General features: G+C 63.4%; 1 long non-coding RNA gene across 1 annotated transcript; it reads right to left on the bottom strand.

The window, feature by feature from the left end:
• Positions 1-214: 214 nt before the first annotated feature.
• On the bottom strand, positions 215-6,639 carry LOC122495860. The gene is made up of 3 exons (XR_006300633.1): positions 6,277-6,639; positions 1,760-1,844; positions 215-1,258 (listed from the first exon to the last, which is right to left on the bottom strand). It is a non-coding gene; the product is annotated as an uncharacterized LOC122495860 (long non-coding RNA).
• Positions 6,640-6,850: the final 211 nt, after the last annotated feature.

Here is a 6,850-nt window from a genome sequence, read left to right as displayed (position 1 = left end):
CACATGAGAACCTGCACACGGGTGTTCACAGCGGCTTCATTCAGAGCCCCCAAACCCTGGAACAGCCGAGGTGTCCGTCAGTAGGTCAACGGACAACCTGTGGTCCATCCAGACAACGGGATGTGGGTCGGCACTAAGCAGGAACGGGCTGTCGAGCCGTGAAAAGACCTGGAGGGACCCTAAATGCATATTATGAGGTAAAAGAAGCCAGTCCGAAAAGGCTACGCACAGTATTATTCCAAGTCTGTGACATTCTGGAAAAGGCAAAACCGTGGAGACGATAAAAGACGAGTGGGGGCCAGGGGCCGGGGGGACGGGAGGGACAGTCAGCACAGAGGGTTCAGGGCAGTGAAGCTAGTCCGTGTGACTCTCGAGAATGGACACACGTCACTGCACATCTGTCCAAAGCCGCAATGGTGCACGACAGCAAGATGACACGGAACATAAACTGTGGGCTTTGGGGACAGCGATGTGTCAAGTGCACTCTGGTGGGGATGTTGAAAGCGGGGGGCTGTGCTTGCTGGGACAGGGGCCCACAGGAACTTTCTGTATCTGCCCCCCAATCTTGCAGTGAGCCGAAAATGCTCTAAAAATTAAAGTCTACTTTTTTAAACATAAAGAAGACCCAGGTGCCGTTGGTCTGGTGGCCGGATGCAGGTACAGCTGGATCCAGGGATCCAATGGTGCCTCCACGCCCTCTCTGCTCGGCGGCTCACCTGCTGCTTCCTCGGGCTCCACGTGGCGGCATTGTGACCCCCGTCAGCTCAGCATGCGGCTTCCCAGACCCCCTCCAGGGGCAGCCGGGAGCCTCTCTAACTGTCCACGCAGGTCACGCGTCCACACCTGCCCCGATCACGGGGCACGGGGCATTGGCTCTACTCTCCAGCCCTCCCTCGGGGGCATGTCCCCCTAAACGCAAGGCTAGCAGTGGCTAGGAAGCTCCTCAAGGAAAACCCTGGGTCCTTTCTTACACAGAAGGAGAAAGAGGAACCAGACAAGAAACCAGCAACGCTCTGTCGCGGGGGAGGGCTCTGGAGGGCGGGGAGGGGTCAGCCAGGTGGAAGCGACCGTCTTCGTAGCCTGACCCCGGGAGAGGCTTCCCAGGACGAGCCGGACCTCGTCTCCCACCACACTCACCACATCCTGCACTGGGCAGCCGGGCCAGCCGCAACAGTCCGGAGGGCCGTGTTGCGAGTTCAAGCTTGGAACCTTGGGGAGGCTTCACTGGCCGGTCAGGTTCCCGTGGCCCAAAGATGCTCTGGAAGATAAGCGGGAGGGCAGGAGGCGGCCATGACCAAATGGTGTCCCTCCAAATCCACGTTGATGCCCTGACCCCCAAAGGGATGGTGTTTGGAGAAGGAGGTCATCAGGGTCACATGAAGTCGTGAGGGTGGGGCCCTTGGGATGGGACCACCAGGCAGCTGGCTTCCTCTGTCCCCACCACATGAGCACACAGCAAGAAGGTGGCCGTCTGCACACCAGGAAGGGGCCTCACCAGGAACTGGATGCACCTGATCACGGGCCCCCCCCCACCCCCGCCTCCAGAGCCTCGAGAGATAAATGCCCACCGTGTGAGCCCTCAGTCTGTGGAATCCATTGTGGGGGCCCGAGCTGACCAGTGCGGGGGCTGATACAACGTGACTAGTGGGGGTCGTGACCCCTGTCCGGGCCCCGTGCGGCCTCCGCCCCACCGGGGTCCTCCCAGGGCAACCCAGCGTGCTCACCCGTCTACACCCACGAGTCAGGGTGGACCCCTCACCTGGGCGAGCTTCCGGGAACAGTGGGGGAGGTCCAGCTGTGAGCGAAGGCACCTTGGGGTCTGGGGGGGTCATCCTGTCCCCAGTCTGGAGGGAGAAGCCCGGAGGCAGAGTCAGGCCCGCCCTCCCCGCTGTGGGGCCAGGATAAGCCCCGCCCTCCAGGTCCCCAAGTAGGGAGCGCTGCGGGTGGGGACACAACTTTCCAACAAGCCACTAAGTGAAGCTCCTCTTTATTCTCCAGCCTCAACAAGGACACCTCAGAACACGGTAGAGGAACACGCTTCCCTTGAGTTCAAGGCCCCCGACGCCCAGGCTCTTCAGAAGTCCCACAAGAACACAGTGCGTGGGGACGGGGGGAGGGGCCCTGCCTGAAGCTTCCCGCCCTGTCTTTCCCCCCGACGTCCACCCATCCTCGCCGTGAGGGGCTTTGCACAGGCCGGTGCACGGGCCCCAACCTGTGCGTCCAAGCTCGGTCCCCCTCCCCACAAACAGCTGCCCTTGGCCAGGGTGGGGGGGGGGCACACTCATCCCTGGTCTGTCCCCCGACGCACACTTCAGGGCGCTGGTCTGCCCCCCAGTAGAGACCCAAGTAAACCCACCTGAGCCCCAGGCCAGGCTGGAGGCCGTTGGCAGGGAAGGAGCGTGGTCTGAAACCGTGAGGTTCATGTCCCACAGACTTCTCGGTTGGGGCCCCCTTCCCGGATTGAGGGCAGCAACAGTGCCAGCCCCTCGGGAAGCCCCCCCCAACCCCGTTCCGTCCAATTGTATTTGCAGGGCACCCACCACCCTGAGCACCTACTCGGTGCCCGCTGCACGCGGGACGGCAGGGACAAGGGTGGATCACAGGGCCTCTGGCCTCAGGAGACTCCCCAGGGTCTCAGCCTGTGGGTTTGCCTCGGGGATCCCGGGGGACAGACTGAGGCACAGAGGCCGGCCCGCGCCCAGTCCTGTCCGTGCCACTTCCCTGAGCAGCTTCGCTTACATCTCCCGTATGTTGGGTCCCATGCAAGATTCTGTTCCATAAAAAGACATTCCATTCGGTGCTTTTAGACGGGAAGCCACGCGGCAGCACGCGCACGCGGCTAAGTGTGACAAGGCAGATGGAGCCAGAGACTCGGCGGGTGGCTGCGAGGCTCTGCTCTGTCTCGTGGCTCTGTCGGCGGGAGGGGCTCTGGGGCGGCCACTTTGCGGGACTCCTCTGTCTCCGTCCTCGCTGCGCCCCCAGCAGGTGTTCAGAAACCGTGTTCGGAGGAGTGAAACCCCAGGGGCAAGGAATCCATCCGCCTGGCGGGGGGACCAGGGAGGGGGCGAGGGGGCCGCGCGGCAGGGGGACCTCCGTCCTAGGCTGGGGCTCAGCCCGAGGAGGCAGGACAAGGCCATGGCTCCAAGCGACAGGAGGCTGAGAGCCAAGGTGGTGACGCCTGACAAATGGCGAACAGCAGGGAATCAAGCACATCCCACCGGTCACTCCAGACCTCTGTGCACCCGCCGGGGTCTGGCGGGGGTGGGTCCCCCTCCCTGTGGTCACCCAGGGACCCGTGCTGCTGGTGGGGGCTGCCACAGAGGAGGGAGAGGGAGAGTGTGGGGTCCCTGGGCCTTGGAGAGGGGCCGCAGAGAGGCTCGCTGAGCACTTCTGGCCGCCGTGAAGGACGCCCCGCAGGGTCCAGGGAGGGCTGACATCCAGCCAGGGAGCATGGCGGGAAAATCCACACCTGATCCCTGAGGCGGGGGGTGCAGGGATTGGAGCTACTGCTGGCCGCTCCCCGCAATACACGGGGTCCCCGCACACGGCCACGCGATGCAGAGACAAAGCCAATCCAGAGACCAAGTGTCTCTGCCTCAATGTCGTTAACTCTGGTTTCCGTTATTAACAGAAGCTCTGACATCTGCTTCTTGCTCCCAAAGAGAGTCCTACACCTCCCCGGGGCCTCTGCACGGGGGCGTGAGCTGGGGGCCCTGAGGGCTGTGCCGGGGGCCCCCCACCAGCCCCTTCCCGCCTGTCTGGCCAACACCATTCACTCCGATTAGCCAGGGGCTCGGGACCCAGGGGGTAGAAAGGACCTCGGCATGACCACCAAGCACCCTGGGGACTTGAAGACATGCTGTGATGCCCCAGACACTGACCTCTCATCTCTGTCTGCTGCTTTGGGGGACACAGGCTGCAGGTGTCACAAGGGCCCTGGCCAGTAAAGACAGCCAGGAGAGACCCAGCCTGGGGCCAGTAGCTTTGTTCCTTTCTCTGAGACATGGTGGCTGCTTGCTCAACCCGGGGGCCTCGAGGGGACCCCTGGAGACAGGGCCAGTCTCCTGCAAGTGGAAGGGCAGCCTTTGCCTTTGGAGGACAAGGGGGTCTTCCCAGAGTCCCTCTGTGCCCTGGATCCCTCCCGGGCTGGCCAGCACTCCGTTCCATGGGGGCTGCCCCCACCCTGTCTACGCAGGGCTCCGCTGTGAGTGGGAAACCATTTAGGATCCTTGTTTCAAATGTGTATTTCTAGCTATGTGAAGAGTTCCTATCACTCAGGGCATGACCACAGAAGAAACAGACTCACCGAGGAATCTCTCATCCGCCGAGGCACGCGTTAGCATTGCAATCGTACGCGGTCTTTAACCATGCATAGAGAAGACTGGCCACCAAAAGGGATGCAGAATCTTCACCCCTCGTCACGACGGGACGGTTGCAACCCGTGAGGACTGGGTTTGAACCCCAGGGGCTCCTCTTACCGTCCTCCAGACTCCGTCCTGCTCTGTGGTCCTCGCTGACCTGTGGGGCGTGTGGGGAGGGGTGAGGCCCTTCTCCTGCCGGACATTCCGCCCCGTCGGCCTCCCCCACCTACAGCCCCACACCCTTTTAGAGCTTCACGCAGAACCTGAGGCCTCTACGTGGTCTGACTCAAGTATGCCCACCCTCCGAGGGCGAAGGCTGAGGTATCTGGCTCCTCAAAGCAAACCTTTGTCGGCCTTGGGTCCGAGCCATGGTCAAACGCGGAGCATGGCTGGTGACTGCTATGTCGCCACGCACCAGGAAGGGGCGAATCCCCGTGATCGCCCAATCCAACCCTCAGATTCAGGAACGAGATCAGAGAGGGCGGCCACATCCCCGCAGGCGCACAGCAGATGACGCACCTCCACCGCGGAGCCAGCACGCGGCTCCCACCCAGGCTGGCTGCGGGGCAGGGCGGGGGGACACAGAGGCGTGCCAGGAGTTGGGGTCACCTAGGCCTGCGACCCCAAGGTAGCAAGACATCTCTGTTCCAGGGGATTCAAAGGAGCCAGCGTACCGTGTGGTTAAGCCAAGTGACCAAAAGCAGAGACAAACACACCCAGAGCTACTGGGTTCCCGGAAGCACCTGGGAGAAGTGGCTCGGCCAAAGCAGATGGAAAATCCCGTCACTGTGGGGCCACAAAGATTTCGAAGTCCTATTGTGAACCATTGCTACGGGGGAATATGCGTGAAACCCAGGCCCTGCCCACTCCCCGTGTGGGCGAGGGGAGACAAAGCCCCTCTCCCCAACCTCCTCCAGGCCTCCCAAAGGAGGAGGAGCCAGGCTCGCAGACTTAAGTAAACTGACAGGAATTTCACATTTGGGATTTCAGGTAACCAAGGAATGGGTTTAGTGTAAGCGTTCGCTGATCGTGTGCAGTCCAGCACGGCATCCCGTATTTTACGCGGTGGCCGTAGCTGGAGCAAGTGTGGGCACCCAGAGCCCGCCCGGAAGCGACCCCGCCTGCAGCTCCCGCGTCCTTGGCCTCGGCTCTGGTGGGAAACGGGCCCTGGCCCTGTCCTCTGCCTGCAGACACTTTTGTCGCTCGCGGCCTCCCCAGCTTCCCTTCCTGGCTCTCACCGGGCCCGCAGCGGGCATCGCCAGCCCTCAGGTTGAAGGGATGAAGAGCCAGACACCAGCGGCCGGCAGACATGGGGGTGGGCACCTGGCCGGGGCGGGGGCGGGGGGGGGGGGCAGGACAGTCACGCAGCTGTCAGCCTGGTCCCCACCCCGCCCTGTCTCCTTGCTCCCTGTTCCCTGTGGAAGCCGCCGTGAGGAGCCCACCAGGAAAGGAGTGAGACGGGCCGGTGGGGTTCAGGCACCCCATCCCGGAGGCTAGCTTGGGGGTCCCCCCTCTCTCCCCATCTCCCCCAGCCACCCTGCCCTCCCCACCTGAACGCACCACTGTCTTCTGACTCCAAGGCCTGGCAAGAGCTGCCTGTGGCCTGGCCAGCATCTCCACTGGCCAGTGGGGGAGGCCAGGAGGCCCTAACACCCCAACACTGGCTGGGGGGCAACGTCTAGGCCAGTCCCGACCTCTCCCCCATCAGGACCAGAGGACGGGACGGCAGCTCCTTCCGGCACCGGCCTCCGGCAGAGGGTCGTCCTAAAGTGCCAGGACTCCCCTGCTCAGCCCTCCACGACCACGAGCCCTTCCCCCCAACCCCGGCCCACAACAGGACCCCTCCCACAGGACTGCAGAGTCCGCCTCCCGGGGCGGAAGTGCCCCGCCTCAGAAGCACAGTCCCTCCTGGTACCTCGAGGCTGCAGGTGCGCTGACGCCCTGTGCTTCGTTCCTAATCAGACGTCAGGCCTCCCACCGCTGGGGAGGAAATCTCATGTTCTGAGCCGCGGGGATCCGGCCGCCCTGGTCTATTTTATGGCGGCGACACAGTCGAATGCAAGGAAGCAGAAGCAACGGGGGTTGAAAGAGTGGGAAGGCAGAGCCGGGAGAAACCACTGGAGTTTGGGAACTGGGCCAGGGGCAGGCAAGACGCAGGCTCCCGCTGGGAGAAACTGCCTCGTGGGCTCAAAGCAGCGGCTCGGACGACCCGCAACTCGGGCCCAGGCGAATCCGCCTCTCTGTCTATCGGGAGGACAGACGGCCCACAGGCTGCAGCAGCCAGCACAGGGCCTGGGCCTGGACCCTGTGTGGCTCCCTCCTGCGGGCCCGCTCCACCCCACCCCTGCTGGACTGCGTGAGGCTCCCTCCTGCGGGCCTGTACCCCACCCCTGCTGGACAGTGTGGCTCCTTCCTGTAGACCCCCTCCACCCCACCCCTGCTAGACCCTGTGTGGCTCCCTCCTGCGGGCCCGCTCCACCCCACCCCTG

Source organism: Prionailurus bengalensis, chromosome F2 (genome assembly GCF_016509475.1).
Source record: "Prionailurus bengalensis isolate Pbe53 chromosome F2, Fcat_Pben_1.1_paternal_pri, whole genome shotgun sequence".
NCBI classification, from domain to species: Eukaryota; Metazoa; Chordata; class Mammalia; order Carnivora; family Felidae; genus Prionailurus; species Prionailurus bengalensis.
The sequence above is the reverse complement of the archived record's forward strand: the minus strand, read 5'-3'. Positions and strand labels throughout refer to the sequence as shown.